The sequence below is a fragment of the Arvicanthis niloticus genome, chromosome 1 (genome assembly GCF_011762505.2).
Source record: "Arvicanthis niloticus isolate mArvNil1 chromosome 1, mArvNil1.pat.X, whole genome shotgun sequence".
NCBI lineage: Eukaryota > Metazoa > Chordata > Mammalia > Rodentia > Muridae > Arvicanthis > Arvicanthis niloticus.
The window spans coordinates 31214007-31232948 of NC_047658.1; positions in this window are offsets into that span (position 1 = coordinate 31214007).

The window sequence follows — 18942 nt, forward strand, 5'->3', positions numbered from 1 at the left end:
TTCTCTGTTTTGGAAACTATGTACAAAGAAGTAGCTGTGTTGTAACCAAAACACATGGTACAATGTAAGGCATTTCCCATCTGTAAGACTACCCAAGGAAAAAAGCCTGGGTACTCCTTAAGTGGCAGCAACTCTTAGAGAGGTGAAAACATTAAATGCACCTGACTTGTGCAATTTGGGTGAATATGTGATATTTTGAGTTGGATACCCACAGGGTTTTAACCGGCCCTGCACTGTTCTCTGTTTTCGAAACCATGTATAAAGCAGTAGCTGTATTGCAGCTAAAATGCATGGTAAAATGTAAGGCAGTTCTCGTCTGTAAGACTACCTAAGGAGAGGAGCCTGGGTACTCTCTGAGTGCCAGGCAACTCTTAGAGAGGTGAAAGCACCAAATTCACATGATTTGTGCAGTTTGGGTGAAGACATGTTAGTTTGAGTTGAGTAGCCACAGAGAATTAGCTGGCCCTGCACTGTTCTCCATTTTGGAAACCTTGTACAAAGCAGTAGCTGGGTTGCAGCCAAAACGCATGGTACAATGTAAGGCAGTTCCCATCTGTAAGACTACCCAAGAAGAAAAGCCTGGGTACTCCCTGAGTGCCAGGCAACTCTTATAGAGGTGAAACCACAAAATGCACGTAACTTGTGGTGTTAGGGTGAAGACATGTTACTTTGCATTGAGTAGCCACAGGGTATTAGCAGGCCCTGCACTGTTCTCTGTTTTTGAAACCATGTATAACGTAGTAGCTGTTTTGCAGCTAAAACGCATGGTACAATGTAAGGCAGTTCACATCTGGAAGACTACCTAAGGAGAAAAGCCTGGGTACTCACCCAGTGACAAGCAACTCTTAGAGAGGTGATAGCACTAAATGCACATGACTTAGGCAGTTTGGGTGAAGACTTGTTATTTTGAGTTGGGTGTTATCCACAGGGTGTTAGCTGGCCCGGCACTGTTCTCCGTTTTGGAAACCATGTACAAAGCAGTAGCTGTATTGCAGCTAAAATGCATGGTACAATGTAGGGCAGGTCTCGTCTTTAAGACTATCCAAGGAGAAAAGCCTGGGTACTCCCTGAGTGCCAGGCAACTCTTAGAGAGGTGAAACCACAAAATGCACGTAACTTGTGCAGTTCGGGTGAAGACGAGTTATTTTGAGTTGGGTAGCTACAGCATATTAGCTGGCCCTGCACTCTTCTCTCTTTTAAAATCCATGTACAAAGCAGTAGCTGTATTGCACCTAAAACGCATGGTACAATGTAAGGCAGTTCACATCTGGAAGACTACCTAAGGAGAAAAGCCTGGGTACTCACTCAGTGACAAGCAACTCTTAGAGAGGTGATAGCACTAAATGCACATGACTTATGCAGTTTGGGTGAAGACTTGTTATTTTGAGGTGGGTATCCACAGGGTATTAGCGGCCCTGCACTGTTCTCCGTTTTGGAAACCATGTACAAAGCAGTAGCTGTGTTGCAGCTAAAACGCATGGTACAATTTAGGGCAAGTCTCGTCTTTAAAACGATCCAACGAGGAAAGCCTGGGTACTCCCTGAGTGCCAGGCAACTCTTAGAGAGGCGAAAGAACTAAATGCACGTGACTTGTGCAGTTTGGGTGAAGAGGTGTTATTTTGAGTTGGGTAGTCACAGGCTATTAGCCAGCCCTGCACTGTACTTTTTTTTGGAAACCATGTAAAAAACTGTAACTCAATTACAGCCAAAAGGCATGGTACAATGTAAGGCAGTTCCCATCTGTAAGACTACCAAAGGAGAAAAGCCTGGGTACTCACTGAGTGCCAGGCAACTCTTAGAGAGGTGAAAGCACTAAATGCACATGACTTGTGCAGTTTGGGTGAAGAGGTGTTTTTTTGTGTTGGGTAGCCACAGGGTATTAGCCAGCCCTGCACTGTTCTCCTTTTTGGAAACGATGTCCAAAACAGTAACTGTGTTGCAGCCAAAATGCATGGTACAATGTAAGGCAGTTCCCATCTGTAAGACTACCCAAGGAGAAAAGCCTGAGTACTCCCTGAGTGCCAGGCAACTCTGAGAGAGGTGAAAGCACTAAATGCATGTGACTTTTGCATTTTGGGTGAAAACATGTTATTTTGAGTTGGGTAGCATTAGGGTTTTAGTCGGCCATGCACTGTTCTCTGTTTTGGAAACTATGTACAAAGAAGTAGCTGTGTTGTAACCAAAATGCATGGTACAATGTAAGGCAGTTCCCATCTGTAAGACTACCCAAGGAAAAAAGCCTGGGTACTCCTTAAGTGCCAGGCAACTCTTAGAGAGGTGAAAGCACTAAATGCACATGACTTGTGCAATTTGGGTGAATATGTGATATTTTGAGTTGGATAGCCACAGGGTTTTAACTGACCCTGCACTGTTCTCTGTTTTGGAAACCATGTATAAAGCAGTAGCTGTATTGCAGCTAAAATGCATGGTAAAATGTAAGGCAGTTCTCATCTGTAAGACTACCTAAGGAAAGAAGGCTGGGTACTCTCTGAGTGCCAGGCAACTCTTAGAGAGGTGAAAGCACCAAATTCACATGATTTGTGCAGTTTGGGTGAAGACATGTTAGTTTGAGTTGAGTAGCCACAGAGAATTAGCCGGCCCTGCACTGTTCTCCATTTTGGAAACCTTGTACAAAGCAGTAGCTGTATTGCAGCTAAAACGCATGGTACAATGTAAGGCAGTTCCCATATGTAAGACTACCCAAGAAGAAAAACCTGGGTACTTCCTGAGTGCCAGGCAACTCTTATAGAGGTAAATCCACAAAATGAATGTAACGTATGCAGTTAGGGTGAAGACATGTTACTTGGCATTGGGTAGCCACAGGGTATTAGCAGGCCCTGCACTGTTCTCTGTTTTTGAAACCATGTATAACGTAGTAGCTGTTTTGCAGCTAAAATGCATGGTACAATGTAAGGCAGTTCACATCTGGAAGACTACCTAAGGAGAAAAGCCTGGGTACTCACCCAGTGACAAGCAACTCTTAGAGAGGTGATAGCACTAAATGCACATGACTTAGGCAGTTTGGGTGAAGACTTGTTATTTTGAGTTGGGTGTTATCCACAGGGTGTTAGCTGGCCCTGCACTGTTCTCCGTTTTTTAAACCATGTACAAAGCAGTAGCTGTATTGCAGCTAAAACGCATGGTACAATGTAGGCCAGGTCTCGTCTTTAAGACTATCCAAGGAAAAAAGCCTGGGTTCTCACTGAGTGCCAGGCAACTCTTAGAGAGGTGAAAGCACTAAATGCACATGACTTGTGCACTTTGGCTGAAGAGGTGTTTTTTTGGGTTGGGTACCACAGGGTATTAGCCAGCCCTGCACTGTTCTCCTTTTTGGAAACGATGTCCAAAACAGTAACTGTGTTGCAGCCAAAATGCATGGTACAATGTAAGGCAGTTCCCATCTGTAAGACTACCCAAGGAGAAAAGCCTGAGTACTCCCTGAGTGCCAGGAAACTCTGAGAGAGGTGAAAGCACTAAATGCATGTGACTTGTGCATTTTGGGTGAAAACATGTTATTTTGAGTTGGGTAGCATCAGGGTTTTAGTCGGCCATGCACTGTTCTCTGTTTTGGAAACTATGTACAAAGAAGTAGCTGTGTTGTAACCAAAACGCATGGTACAATGTAAGGCAGTTCCCATCTCTAAGACTACCCAAGGAGAAAAGCCTAGGTACTCCCTGAGTGCCAGGCAACTCTTAGGTGAAAGCACTAAATGCACGTGACTTGTGCATTTTGGGTGAAAACATGTTATTTTGAGTTGGGTAGCATCAGGGTTTTAGTCGGCCATGCACTGTTCTCTGTTTTGGAAACTATGTACAAAGAAGTAGCTGTGTTGTAACCAAAACACATGGTACAATGTAAGGCATTTCCCATCTGTAAGACTACCCAAGGAAAAAAGCCTGGGTACTCCTTAAGTGGCAGCAACTCTTAGAGAGGTGAAAACATTAAATGCACCTGACTTGTGCAATTTGGGTGAATATGTGATATTTTGAGTTGGATAGCCACAGGGTTTTAACCGGCCCTGCACTGTTCTCTGTTTTGGAAACCATGTATAAAGCAGTAGCTGTATTGCAGCTAAAACGCATGGTAAAATGTAAGGCAGTTCTCGTCTGTAAGACTACCTAAGGAGAGAAGCCTGGGTACTCTCTGAGTGCCAGGCAACTCATAGAGAGGTGAAAGCACCAAATTCACATGATTTGTGCAGTTTGGGTGAAGACATGTTAGTTTGAGTTGAGTAGCCACAGAGAATTAGCTGGCCCTGCACTGTTCTCCATTTTGGAAACCTTGTACAAAGCAGTAGCTGGGTTGCAGCCAAAACGCATGGTACAATGTAAGGCAGTTCCCATCTGTAAGACTACCCAAGAAGAAAAGCCTGGGTACTCCCTGAGTGCCAGGCAACTCTTATAGAGGTGAAACCACAAAATGCACGTAACTTGTGCTGTTAGGGTGAAGACATGTTACTTTGCATTGAGTAGCCACAGGGTATTAGCAGGCCCTGCACTGTTCTCTGTTTTTGAAACCATGTATAACGTAGTAGCTGTTTTGCAGCTAAAACGCATGGTACAATGTAAGGCAGTTCACATCTGGAAGACTACCTAAGGAAAAAAGCCTGGGTACTCACCCAGTGACAAGCAACTCTTAGAGAGGTGATAGCACTAAATGCACATGACTTAGGCAGTTTGGGTGAAGACTTGTTATTTTGAGTTGGGTGTTATCCACAGGGTGTTAGCTGGCCCGGCACTGTTCTCCGTTTTGGAAACCATGTACAAAGCAGTAGCTGTATTGCAGCTAAAATGCATGGTACAATGTAGGGCAGGTCTCGTCTTTAAGACTATCCAAGGAGAAAAGCCTGGGTACTCCCCGAGTGCTAGGCAACTCTTAGAGAGGTGAAACCACAAAATGCACGTAACTTGTGCAGTTCGGGTGAAGACGAGTTATTTTGAGTTGGGTAGCTACAGCATATTAGCTGGCCCTGCACTCTTCTCTCTTTTAAAATCCATGTACAAAGCAGTAGCTGTATTGCACCTAAAACGCATGGTACAATGTAAGGCAGTTCACATCTGGAAGACTACCTAAGGAGAAAAGCCTGGGTACTCACTCAGTGACAAGCAACTCTTAGAGAGGTGATAGCACTAAATGCACATGACTTATGCAGTTTGGGTGAAGACTTGTTATTTTGAGGTGGGTATCCACAGGGTATTAGCGGCCCTGCACTGTTCTCCGTTTTGGAAACCATGTACAAAGCAGTAGCTGTGTTGCAGCTAAAACGCATGGTACAATTTAGGGCAAGTCTCGTCTTTAAAACGATCCAACGAGGAAAGCCTGGGTACTCCCTGAGTGCCAGGCAACTCTTAGAGAGGCGAAAGAACTAAATGCACGTGACTTGTGCAGTTTGGGTGAAGAGGTGTTATTTTGAGTTGGGTAGTCACAGGCTATTAGCCAGCCCTGCACTGTACTTTTTTTTGGAAACCATGTAAAAAACTGTAACTCAATTACAGCCAAAAGGCATGGTACAATGTAAGGCAGTTCCCATCTGTAAGACTACCAAAGGAGAAAAGCCTGGGTACTCACTGAGTGCCAGGCAACTCTTAGAGAGGTGAAAGCACTAAATGCACATGACTTGTGCAGTTTGGGTGAAGAGGTGTTTTTTTGTGTTGGGTAGCCACAGGGTATTAGCCAGCCCTGCACTGTTCTCCTTTTTGGAAACGATGTCCAAAACAGTAACTGTGTTGCAGCCAAAATGCATGGTACAATGTAAGGCAGTTCCCATCTGTAAGACTACCCAAGGAGAAAAGCCTGAGTACTCCCTGAGTGCCAGGCAACTCTGAGAGAGGTGAAAGCACTAAATGCATGTGACTTTTGCATTTTGGGTGAAAACATGTTATTTTGAGTTGGGTAGCATTAGGGTTTTAGTCGGCCATGCACTGTTCTCTGTTTTGGAAACTATGTACAAAGAAGTAGCTGTGTTGTAACCAAAACGCATGGTACAATGTAAGGCAGTTCCCATCTGTAAGACTACCCAAGGAAAAAAGCCTGGGTACTCCTTAAGTGCCAGGCAACTCTTAGAGAGGTGAAAGCACTAAATGCACATGACTTGTGCAATTTGGGTGAATATGTGATATTTTGAGTTGGATAGCCACAGGGTTTTAACTGACCCTGCACTGTTCTCTGTTTTGGAAACCATGTATAAAGCAGTAGCTGTATTGCAGCTAAAATGCATGGTAAAATGTAAGGCAGTTCTCATCTGTAAGACTACCTAAGGAAAGAAGGCTGGGTACTCTCTGAGTGCCAGGCAACTCTTAGAGAGGTGAAAGCACCAAATTCACATGATTTGTGCAGTTTGGGTGAAGACATGTTAGTTTGAGTTGAGTAGCCACAGAGAATTAGCCGGCCCTGCACTGTTCTCCATTTTGGAAACCTTGTACAAAGCAGTAGCTGTATTGCAGCTAAAACGCATGGTACAATGTAAGGCAGTTCCCATATGTAAGACTACCCAAGAAGAAAAACCTGGGTACTTCCTGAGTGCCAGGCAACTCTTATAGAGGTAAATCCACAAAATGAATGTAACGTATGCAGTTAGGGTGAAGACATGTTACTTGGCATTGGGTAGCCACAGGGTATTAGCAGGCCCTGCACTGTTCTCTGTTTTTGAAACCATGTATAACGTAGTAGCTGTTTTGCAGCTAAAATGCATGGTACAATGTAAGGCAGTTCACATCTGGAAGACTACCTAAGGAGAAAAGCCTGGGTACTCACCCAGTGACAAGCAACTCTTAGAGAGGTGATAGCACTAAATGCACATGACTTAGGCAGTTTGGGTGAAGACTTGTTATTTTGAGTTGGGTGTTATCCACAGGGTGTTAGCTGGCCCTGCACTGTTCTCCGTTTTTTAAACCATGTACAAAGCAGTAGCTGTATTGCAGCTAAAACGCATGGTACAATGTAGGCCAGGTCTCGTCTTTAAGACTATCCAAGGAAAAAAGCCTGGGTTCTCACTGAGTGCCAGGCAACTCTTAGAGAGGTGAAAGCACTAAATGCACATGACTTGTGCACTTTGGCTGAAGAGGTGTTTTTTTGGGTTGGGTACCACAGGGTATTAGCCAGCCCTGCACTGTTCTCCTTTTTGGAAACGATGTCCAAAACAGTAACTGTGTTGCAGCCAAAATGCATGGTACAATGTAAGGCAGTTCCCATCTGTAAGACTACCCAAGGAGAAAAGCCTGAGTACTCCCTGAGTGCCAGGAAACTCTGAGAGAGGTGAAAGCACTAAATGCATGTGACTTGTGCATTTTGGGTGAAAACATGTTATTTTGAGTTGGGTAGCATCAGGGTTTTAGTCGGCCATGCACTGTTCTCTGTTTTGGAAACTATGTACAAAGAAGTAGCTGTGTTGTAACCAAAACGCATGGTACAATGTAAGGCAGTTCCCATCTCTAAGACTACCCAAGGAGAAAAGCCTAGGTACTCCCTGAGTGCCAGGCAACTCTTAGGTGAAAGCACTAAATGCACGTGACTTGTGCATTTTGGGTGAAAACATGTTATTTTGAGTTGGGTAGCATCAGGGTTTTAGTCGGCCATGCACTGTTCTCTGTTTTGGAAACTATGTACAAAGAAGTAGCTGTGTTGTAACCAAAACACATGGTACAATGTAAGGCATTTCCCATCTGTAAGACTACCCAAGGAAAAAAGCCTGGGTACTCCTTAAGTGGCAGCAACTCTTAGAGAGGTGAAAACATTAAATGCACCTGACTTGTGCAATTTGGGTGAATATGTGATATTTTGAGTTGGATAGCCACAGGGTTTTAACCGGCCCTGCACTGTTCTCTGTTTTGGAAACCATGTATAAAGCAGTAGCTGTATTGCAGCTAAAACGCATGGTAAAATGTAAGGCAGTTCTCGTCTGTAAGACTACCTAAGGAGAGGAGCCTGGGTACTCTCTGAGTGCCAGGCAACTCTTAGAGAGGTGAAAGCACCAAATTCACATGATTTGTGCAGTTTGGGTGAAGACATGTTAGTTTGAGTTGAGTAGCCACAGAGAATTAGCTGGCCCTGCACTGTTCTCCATTTTGGAAACCTTGTACAAAGCAGTAGCTGGGTTGCAGCCAAAACGCATGGTACAATGTAAGGCAGTTCCCATCTGTAAGACTACCCAAGAAGAAAAGCCTGGGTACTCCCTGAGTGCCAGGCAACTCTTATAGAGGTGAAACCACAAAATGCACGTAACTTGTGGTGTTAGGGTGAAGACATGTTACTTTGCATTGAGTAGCCACAGGGTATTAGCAGGCCCTGCACTGTTCTCTGTTTTTGAAACCATGTATAACGTAGTAGCTGTTTTGCAGCTAAAACGCATGGTACAATGTAAGGCAGTTCACATCTGGAAGACTACCTAAGGAAAAAAGCCTGGGTACTCACCCAGTGACAAGCAACTCTTAGAGAGGTGATAGCACTAAATGCACATGACTTAGGCAGTTTGGGTGAAGACTTGTTATTTTGAGTTGGGTGTTATCCACAGGGTGTTAGCTGGCCCGGCACTGTTCTCCGTTTTGGAAACCATGTACAAAGCAGTAGCTGTATTGCAGCTAAAATGCATGGTACAATGTAGGGCAGGTCTCGTCTTTAAGACTATCCAAGGAGAAAAGCCTGGGTACTCCCGAGTGCTAGGCAACTCTTAGAGAGGTGAAACCACAAAATGCACGTAACTTGTGCAGTTCGGGTGAAGACGAGTTATTTTGAGTTGGGTAGCTACAGCATATTAGCTGGCCCTGCACTCTTCTCTCTTTTAAAATCCATGTACAAAGCAGTAGCTGTATTGCACCTAAAACGCATGGTACAATGTAAGGCAGTTCACATCTGGAAGACTACCTAAGGAGAAAAGCCTGGGTACTCACTCAGTGACAAGCAACTCTTAGAGAGGTGATAGCACTAAATGCACATGACTTATGCAGTTTGGGTGAAGACTTGTTATTTTGAGGTGGGTATCCACAGGGTATTAGCGGCCCTGCACTGTTCTCCGTTTTGGAAACCATGTACAAAGCAGTAGCTGTGTTGCAGCTAAAACGCATGGTACAATTTAGGGCAAGTCTCGTCTTTAAAACGATCCAACGAGGAAAGCCTGGGTACTCCCTGAGTGCCAGGCAACTCTTAGAGAGGCGAAAGAACTAAATGCACGTGACTTGTGCAGTTTGGGTGAAGAGGTGTTATTTTGAGTTGGGTAGTCACAGGCTATTAGCCAGCCCTGCACTGTACTTTTTTTTGGAAACCATGTAAAAAACTGTAACTCAATTACAGCCAAAAGGCATGGTACAATGTAAGGCAGTTCCCATCTGTAAGACTACCAAAGGAGAAAAGCCTGGGTACTCACTGAGTGCCAGGCAACTCTTAGAGAGGTGAAAGCACTAAATGCACATGACTTGTGCAGTTTGGGTGAAGAGGTGTTTTTTTGTGTTGGGTAGCCACAGGGTATTAGCCAGCCCTGCACTGTTCTCCTTTTTGGAAACGATGTCCAAAACAGTAACTGTGTTGCAGCCAAAATGCATGGTACAATGTAAGGCAGTTCCCATCTGTAAGACTACCCAAGGAGAAAAGCCTGAGTACTCCCTGAGTGCCAGGCAACTCTGAGAGAGGTGAAAGCACTAAATGCATGTGACTTTTGCATTTTGGGTGAAAACATGTTATTTTGAGTTGGGTAGCATTAGGGTTTTAGTCGGCCATGCACTGTTCTCTGTTTTGGAAACTATGTACAAAGAAGTAGCTGTGTTGTAACCAAAACGCATGGTACAATGTAAGGCAGTTCCCATCTGTAAGACTACCCAAGGAAAAAAGCCTGGGTACTCCTTAAGTGCCAGGCAACTCTTAGAGAGGTGAAAGCACTAAATGCACATGACTTGTGCAATTTGGGTGAATATGTGATATTTTGAGTTGGATAGCCACAGGGTTTTAACTGACCCTGCACTGTTCTCTGTTTTGGAAACCATGTATAAAGCAGTAGCTGTATTGCAGCTAAAATGCATGGTAAAATGTAAGGCAGTTCTCATCTGTAAGACTACCTAAGGAAAGAAGGCTGGGTACTCTCTGAGTGCCAGGCAACTCTTAGAGAGGTGAAAGCACCAAATTCACATGATTTGTGCAGTTTGGGTGAAGACATGTTAGTTTGAGTTGAGTAGCCACAGAGAATTAGCCGGCCCTGCACTGTTCTCCATTTTGGAAACCTTGTACAAAGCAGTAGCTGTATTGCAGCTAAAACGCATGGTACAATGTAAGGCAGTTCCCATATGTAAGACTACCCAAGAAGAAAAACCTGGGTACTTCCTGAGTGCCAGGCAACTCTTATAGAGGTAAATCCACAAAATGAATGTAACGTATGCAGTTAGGGTGAAGACATGTTACTTGGCATTGGGTAGCCACAGGGTATTAGCAGGCCCTGCACTGTTCTCTGTTTTTGAAACCATGTATAACGTAGTAGCTGTTTTGCAGCTAAAATGCATGGTACAATGTAAGGCAGTTCACATCTGGAAGACTACCTAAGGAGAAAAGCCTGGGTACTCACCCAGTGACAAGCAACTCTTAGAGAGGTGATAGCACTAAATGCACATGACTTAGGCAGTTTGGGTGAAGACTTGTTATTTTGAGTTGGGTGTTATCCACAGGGTGTTAGCTGGCCCTGCACTGTTCTCCGTTTTTTAAACCATGTACAAAGCAGTAGCTGTATTGCAGCTAAAACGCATGGTACAATGTAGGCCAGGTCTCGTCTTTAAGACTATCCAAGGAAAAAAGCCTGGGTTCTCACTGAGTGCCAGGCAACTCTTAGAGAGGTGAAAGCACTAAATGCACATGACTTGTGCACTTTGGCTGAAGAGGTGTTTTTTTTGGGTTGGGTACCACAGGGTATTAGCCAGCCCTGCACTGTTCTCCTTTTTGGAAACGATGTCCAAAACAGTAACTGTGTTGCAGCCAAAATGCATGGTACAATGTAAGGCAGTTCCCATCTGTAAGACTACCCAAGGAGAAAAGCCTGAGTACTCCCTGAGTGCCAGGAAACTCTGAGAGAGGTGAAAGCACTAAATGCATGTGACTTGTGCATTTTGGGTGAAAACATGTTATTTTGAGTTGGGTAGCATCAGGGTTTTAGTCGGCCATGCACTGTTCTCTGTTTTGGAAACTATGTACAAAGAAGTAGCTGTGTTGTAACCAAAACGCATGGTACAATGTAAGGCAGTTCCCATCTCTAAGACTACCCAAGGAGAAAAGCCTAGGTACTCCCTGAGTGCCAGGCAACTCTTAGGTGAAAGCACTAAATGCACGTGACTTGTGCATTTTGGGTGAAAACATGTTATTTTGAGTTGGGTAGCATCAGGGTTTTAGTCGGCCATGCACTGTTCTCTGTTTTGGAAACTATGTACAAAGAAGTAGCTGTGTTGTAACCAAAACACATGGTACAATGTAAGGCATTTCCCATCTGTAAGACTACCCAAGGAAAAAAGCCTGGGTACTCCTTAAGTGGCAGCAACTCTTAGAGAGGTGAAAACATTAAATGCACCTGACTTGTGCAATTTGGGTGAATATGTGATATTTTGAGTTGGATAGCCACAGGGTTTTAACCGGCCCTGCACTGTTCTCTGTTTTGGAAACCATGTATAAAGCAGTAGCTGTATTGCAGCTAAAACGCATGGTAAAATGTAAGGCAGTTCTCGTCTGTAAGACTACCTAAGGAGAGGAGCCTGGGTACTCTCTGAGTGCCAGGCAACTCTTAGAGAGGTGAAAGCACCAAATTCACATGATTTGTGCAGTTTGGGTGAAGACATGTTAGTTTGAGTTGAGTAGCCACAGAGAATTAGCTGGCCCTGCACTGTTCTCCATTTTGGAAACCTTGTACAAAGCAGTAGCTGGGTTGCAGCCAAAACGCATGGTACAATGTAAGGCAGTTCCCATCTGTAAGACTACCCAAGAAGAAAAGCCTGGGTACTCCCTGAGTGCCAGGCAACTCTTATAGAGGTGAAACCACAAAATGCACGTAACTTGTGCTGTTAGGGTGAAGACATGTTACTTTGCATTGAGTAGCCACAGGGTATTAGCAGGCCCTGCACTGTTCTCTGTTTTTGAAACCATGTATAACGTAGTAGCTGTTTTGCAGCTAAAACGCATGGTACAATGTAAGGCAGTTCACATCTGGAAGACTACCTAAGGAAAAAAGCCTGGGTACTCACCCAGTGACAAGCAACTCTTAGAGAGGTGATAGCACTAAATGCACATGACTTAGGCAGTTTGGGTGAAGACTTGTTATTTTGAGTTGGGTGTTATCCACAGGGTGTTAGCTGGCCCGGCACTGTTCTCCGTTTTGGAAACCATGTACAAAGCAGTAGCTGTATTGCAGCTAAAATGCATGGTACAATGTAGGGCAGGTCTCGTCTTTAAGACTATCCAAGGAGAAAAGCCTGGGTACTCCCCGAGTGCTAGGCAACTCTTAGAGAGGTGAAACCACAAAATGCACGTAACTTGTGCAGTTCGGGTGAAGACGAGTTATTTTGAGTTGGGTAGCTACAGCATATTAGCTGGCCCTGCACTCTTCTCTCTTTTAAAATCCATGTACAAAGCAGTAGCTGTATTGCACCTAAAACGCATGGTACAATGTAAGGCAGTTCACATCTGGAAGACTACCTAAGGAGAAAAGCCTGGGTACTCACTCAGTGACAAGCAACTCTTAGAGAGGTGATAGCACTAAATGCACATGACTTATGCAGTTTGGGTGAAGACTTGTTATTTTGAGGTGGGTATCCACAGGGTATTAGCGGCCCTGCACTGTTCTCCGTTTTGGAAACCATGTACAAAGCAGTAGCTGTGTTGCAGCTAAAACGCATGGTACAATTTAGGGCAAGTCTCGTCTTTAAAACGATCCAACGAGGAAAGCCTGGGTACTCCCTGAGTGCCAGGCAACTCTTAGAGAGGCGAAAGAACTAAATGCACGTGACTTGTGCAGTTTGGGTGAAGAGGTGTTATTTTGAGTTGGGTAGTCACAGGCTATTAGCCAGCCCTGCACTGTACTAATTTTTGGAAACCATGTAAAAAACTGTAACTCAATTACAGCCAAAAGGCATGGTACAATGTAAGGCAGTTCCCATCTGTAAGACTACCAAAGGAGAAAAGCCTGGGTACTCACTGAGTGCCAGGCAACTCTTAGAGAGGTGAAAGCACTAAATGCACATGACTTGTGCAGTTTGGGTGAAGAGGTGTTATTTTGTGTTGGGTAGCCACAGGGTATTAGCCAGCCCTGCACTGTTCTCCTTTTTGGAAACGATGTCCAAAACAGTAACTGTGTTGCAGCCAAAATGCATGGTACAATGTAAGGCAGTTCCCATCTGTAAGACTACCCAAGGAGAAAAGCCTGAGTACTCCCTGAGTGCCAGGCAACTCTGAGAGAGGTGAAAGCACTAAATGCATGTGACTTTTGCATTTTGGGTGAAAACATGTTATTTTGAGTTGGGTAGCATTAGGGTTTTAGTCGGCCATGCACTGTTCTCTGTTTTGGAAACTATGTACAAAGAAGTAGCTGTGTTGTAACCAAAACGCATGGTACAATGTAAGGCAGTTCCCATCTGTAAGACTACCCAAGGAAAAAAGCCTGGGTACTCCTTAAGTGCCAGGCAACTCTTAGAGAGGTGAAAGCACTAAATGCACATGACTTGTGCAATTTGGGTGAATATGTGATATTTTGAGTTGGATAGCCACAGGGTTTTAACTGACCCTGCACTGTTCTCTGTTTTGGAAACCATGTATAAAGCAGTAGCTGTATTGCAGCTAAAATGCATGGTAAAATGTAAGGCAGTTCTCATCTGTAAGACTACCTAAGGAAAGAAGGCTGGGTACTCTCTGAGTGCCAGGCAACTCTTAGAGAGGTGAAAGCACCAAATTCACATGATTTGTGCAGTTTGGGTGAAGACATGTTAGTTTGAGTTGAGTAGCCACAGAGAATTAGCCGGCCCTGCACTGTTCTCCATTTTGGAAACCTTGTACAAAGCAGTAGCTGTATTGCAGCTAAAACGCATGGTACAATGTAAGGCAGTTCCCATATGTAAGACTACCCAAGAAGAAAAACCTGGGTACTTCCTGAGTGCCAGGCAACTCTTATAGAGGTAAATCCACAAAATGAATGTAACGTATGCAGTTAGGGTGAAGACATGTTACTTGGCATTGGGTAGCCACAGGGTATTAGCAGGCCCTGCACTGTTCTCTGTTTTTGAAACCATGTATAACGTAGTAGCTGTTTTGCAGCTAAAATGCATGGTACAATGTAAGGCAGTTCACATCTGGAAGACTACCTAAGGAGAAAAGCCTGGGTACTCACCCAGTGACAAGCAACTCTTAGAGAGGTGATAGCACTAAATGCACATGACTTAGGCAGTTTGGGTGAAGACTTGTTATTTTGAGTTGGGTGTTATCCACAGGGTGTTAGCTGGCCCTGCACTGTTCTCCGTTTTTTAAACCATGTACAAAGCAGTAGCTGTATTGCAGCTAAAACGCATGGTACAATGTAGGCCAGGTCTCGTCTTTAAGACTATCCAAGGAAAAAAGCCTGGGTTCTCACTGAGTGCCAGGCAACTCTTAGAGAGGTGAAAGCACTAAATGCACATGACTTGTGCACTTTGGCTGAAGAGGTGTTTTTTTTGGGTTGGGTACCACAGGGTATTAGCCAGCCCTGCACTGTTCTCCTTTTTGGAAACGATGTCCAAAACAGTAACTGTGTTGCAGCCAAAATGCATGGTACAATGTAAGGCAGTTCCCATCTGTAAGACTACCCAAGGAGAAAAGCCTGAGTACTCCCTGAGTGCCAGGAAACTCTGAGAGAGGTGAAAGCACTAAATGCATGTGACTTGTGCATTTTGGGTGAAAACATGTTATTTTGAGTTGGGTAGCATCAGGGTTTTAGTCGGCCATGCACTGTTCTCTGTTTTGGAAACTATGTACAAAGAAGTAGCTGTGTTGTAACCAAAACGCATGGTACAATGTAAGGCAGTTCCCATCTCTAAGACTACCCAAGGAGAAAAGCCTAGGTACTCCCTGAGTGCCAGGCAACTCTTAGGTGAAAGCACTAAATGCACGTGACTTGTGCATTTTGGGTGAAAACATGTTATTTTGAGTTGGGTAGCATCAGGGTTTTAGTCGGCCATGCACTGTTCTCTGTTTTGGAAACTATGTACAAAGAAGTAGCTGTGTTGTAACCAAAACACATGGTACAATGTAAGGCATTTCCCATCTGTAAGACTACCCAAGGAAAAAAGCCTGGGTACTCCTTAAGTGGCAGCAACTCTTAGAGAGGTGAAAACATTAAATGCACCTGACTTGTGCAATTTGGGTGAATATGTGATATTTTGAGTTGGATAGCCACAGGGTTTTAACCGGCCCTGCACTGTTCTCTGTTTTGGAAACCATGTATAAAGCAGTAGCTGTATTGCAGCTAAAACGCATGGTAAAATGTAAGGCAGTTCTCGTCTGTAAGACTACCTAAGGAGAGGAGCCTGGGTACTCTCTGAGTGCCAGGCAACTCTTAGAGAGGTGAAAGCACCAAATTCACATGATTTGTGCAGTTTGGGTGAAGACATGTTAGTTTGAGTTGAGTAGCCACAGAGAATTAGCTGGCCCTGCACTGTTCTCCATTTTGGAAACCTTGTACAAAGCAGTAGCTGGGTTGCAGCCAAAACGCATGGTACAATGTAAGGCAGTTCCCATCTGTAAGACTACCCAAGAAGAAAAGCCTGGGTACTCCCTGAGTGCCAGGCAACTCTTATAGAGGTGAAACCACAAAATGCACGTAACTTGTGCTGTTAGGGTGAAGACATGTTACTTTGCATTGAGTAGCCACAGGGTATTAGCAGGCCCTGCACTGTTCTCTGTTTTTGAAACCATGTATAACGTAGTAGCTGTTTTGCAGCTAAAACGCATGGTACAATGTAAGGCAGTTCACATCTGGAAGACTACCTAAGGAAAAAAGCCTGGGTACTCACCCAGTGACAAGCAACTCTTAGAGAGGTGATAGCACTAAATGCACATGACTTAGGCAGTTTGGGTGAAGACTTGTTATTTTGAGTTGGGTGTTATCCACAGGGTGTTAGCTGGCCCGGCACTGTTCTCCGTTTTGGAAACCATGTACAAAGCAGTAGCTGTATTGCAGCTAAAATGCATGGTACAATGTAGGGCAGGTCTCGTCTTTAAGACTATCCAAGGAGAAAAGCCTGGGTACTCCCCGAGTGCTAGGCAACTCTTAGAGAGGTGAAACCACAAAATGCACGTAACTTGTGCAGTTCGGGTGAAGACGAGTTATTTTGAGTTGGGTAGCTACAGCATATTAGCTGGCCCTGCACTCTTCTCTCTTTTAAAATCCATGTACAAAGCAGTAGCTGTATTGCACCTAAAACGCATGGTACAATGTAAGGCAGTTCACATCTGGAAGACTACCTAAGGAGAAAAGCCTGGGTACTCACTCAGTGACAAGCAACTCTTAGAGAGGTGATAGCACTAAATGCACATGACTTATGCAGTTTGGGTGAAGACTTGTTATTTTGAGGTGGGTATCCACAGGGTATTAGCGGCCCTGCACTGTTCTCCGTTTTGGAAACCATGTACAAAGCAGTAGCTGTGTTGCAGCTAAAACGCATGGTACAATTTAGGGCAAGTCTCGTCTTTAAAACGATCCAACGAGGAAAGCCTGGGTACTCCCTGAGTGCCAGGCAACTCTTAGAGAGGCGAAAGAACTAAATGCACGTGACTTGTGCAGTTTGGGTGAAGAGGTGTTATTTTGAGTTGGGTAGTCACAGGCTATTAGCCAGCCCTGCACTGTACTTTTTTTTGGAAACCATGTAAAAAACTGTAACTCAATTACAGCCAAAAGGCATGGTACAATGTAAGGCAGTTCCCATCTGTAAGACTACCAAAGGAGAAAAGCCTGGGTACTCACTGAGTGCCAGGCAACTCTTAGAGAGGTGAAAGCACTAAATGCACATGACTTGTGCAGTTTGGGTGAAGAGGTGTTTTTTTGTGTTGGGTAGCCACAGGGTATTAGCCAGCCCTGCACTGTTCTCCTTTTTGGAAACGATGTCCAAAACAGTAACTGTGTTGCAGCCAAAATGCATGGTACAATGTAAGGCAGTTCCCATCTGTAAGACTACCCAAGGAGAAAAGCCTGAGTACTCCCTGAGTGCCAGGCAACTCTGAGAGAGGTGAAAGCACTAAATGCATGTGACTTGTGCATTTTGGGTGAAAACATGTTATTTTGAGTTGGGTAGCATTAGGGTTTTAGTCGGCCATGCACTGTTCTCTGTTTTGGAAACTATGTACAAAGAAGTAGCTGTGTTGTAACCAAAACGCATGGTACAATGTAAGGCAGTTCCCATCTGTAAGACTACCCAAGGAAAAAAGCCTGGGTACTCCTTAAGTGCCAGGCAACTCTTAGAGAGGTGAAAGCACTAAATGCACATGACTTGTGCAATTTGGGTGAATATGTGATATTTTGAGTTGGATAGCCACAGGGTTTTAACTGACCCTGCACTGTTCTCTGTTTTGGAAACCATGTATAAAGCAGTAGCTCTATTGCAGCTAAAATGCATGGTAAAATGTAAGGCAGTTCTCATCTGTAAGACTACCTAAGGAAAGAAGGCTGGGTACTCTCTGAGTGCCAGGCAACTCTTAGAGAGGTGAAAGCACCAAATTCACATGATTTGTGCAGTTTGGGTGAAGACATGTTAGTTTGAGTTGAGTAGCCACAGAGAATTAGCCGGCCCTGCACTGTTCTCCATTTTGGAAACCTTGTACAAAGCAGTAGCTGTATTGCAGCTAAAACGCATGGTACAATGTAAGGCAGTTCCCATATGTAAGACTACCCAAGAAGAAAAACCTGGGTACTTCCTGAGTGCCAGGCAACTCTTATAGAGGTAAATCCACAAAATGAATGTAACGTATGCAGTTAGGGTGAAGACATGTTACTTGGCATTGGGTAGCCACAGGGTATTAGCAGGCCCTGCACTGTTCTCTGTTTTTGAAACCATGTATAACGTAGTAGCTGTTTTGCAGCTAAAATGCATGGTACAATGTAAGGCAGTTCACATCTGGAAGACTACCTAAGGAGAAAAGCCTGGGTACTCACCCAGTGACAAGCAACTCTTAGAGAGGTGATAGCACTAAATGCACATGACTTAGGCAGTTTGGGTGAAGACTTGTTATTTTGAGTTGGGTGTTATCCACAGGGTGTTAGCTGGCCCTGCACTGTTCTCCGTTTTTTAAACCATGTACAAAGCAGTAGCTGTATTGCAGCTAAAACGCATGGTACAATGTAGGCCAGGTCTCGTCTTTAAGACTATCCAAGGAAAAAAGCCTGGGTTCTCACTGAGTGCCAGGCAACTCTTAGAGAGGTGAAAGCACTAAATGCACATGACTTGTGCACTTTGGCTGAAGAGGTGTTTTTTTGGGTTGGGTACCACAGGGTATTAGCCAGCCCTGCACTGTTCTCCTTTTTGGAAACGATGTCCAAAACAGTAACTGTGTTGCAGCCAAAATGCATGGTACAATGTAAGGCAGTTCCCATCTGTAAGACTACCCAAGGAGAAAAGCCTGAGTACTCCCTGAGTGCCAGGAAACTCTGAGAGAGGTGAAAGCACTAAATGCATGTGACTTGTGCATTTTGGGTGAAAACATGTTATTTTGAGTTGGGTAGCATCAGGGTTTTAGTCGGCCATGCACTGTTCTCTGTTTTGGAAACTATGTACAAAGAAGTAGCTGTGTTGTAACCAAAACGCATGGTACAATGTAAGGCAGTTCCCATCTCTAAGACTACCCAAGGAGAAAAGCCTAGGTACTCCCTGAGTGCCAGGCAACTCTTAGGTGAAAGCACTAAATGCACGTGACTTGTGCATTTTGGGTGAAAACATGTTATTTTGAGTTGGGTAGCATCAGGGTTTTAG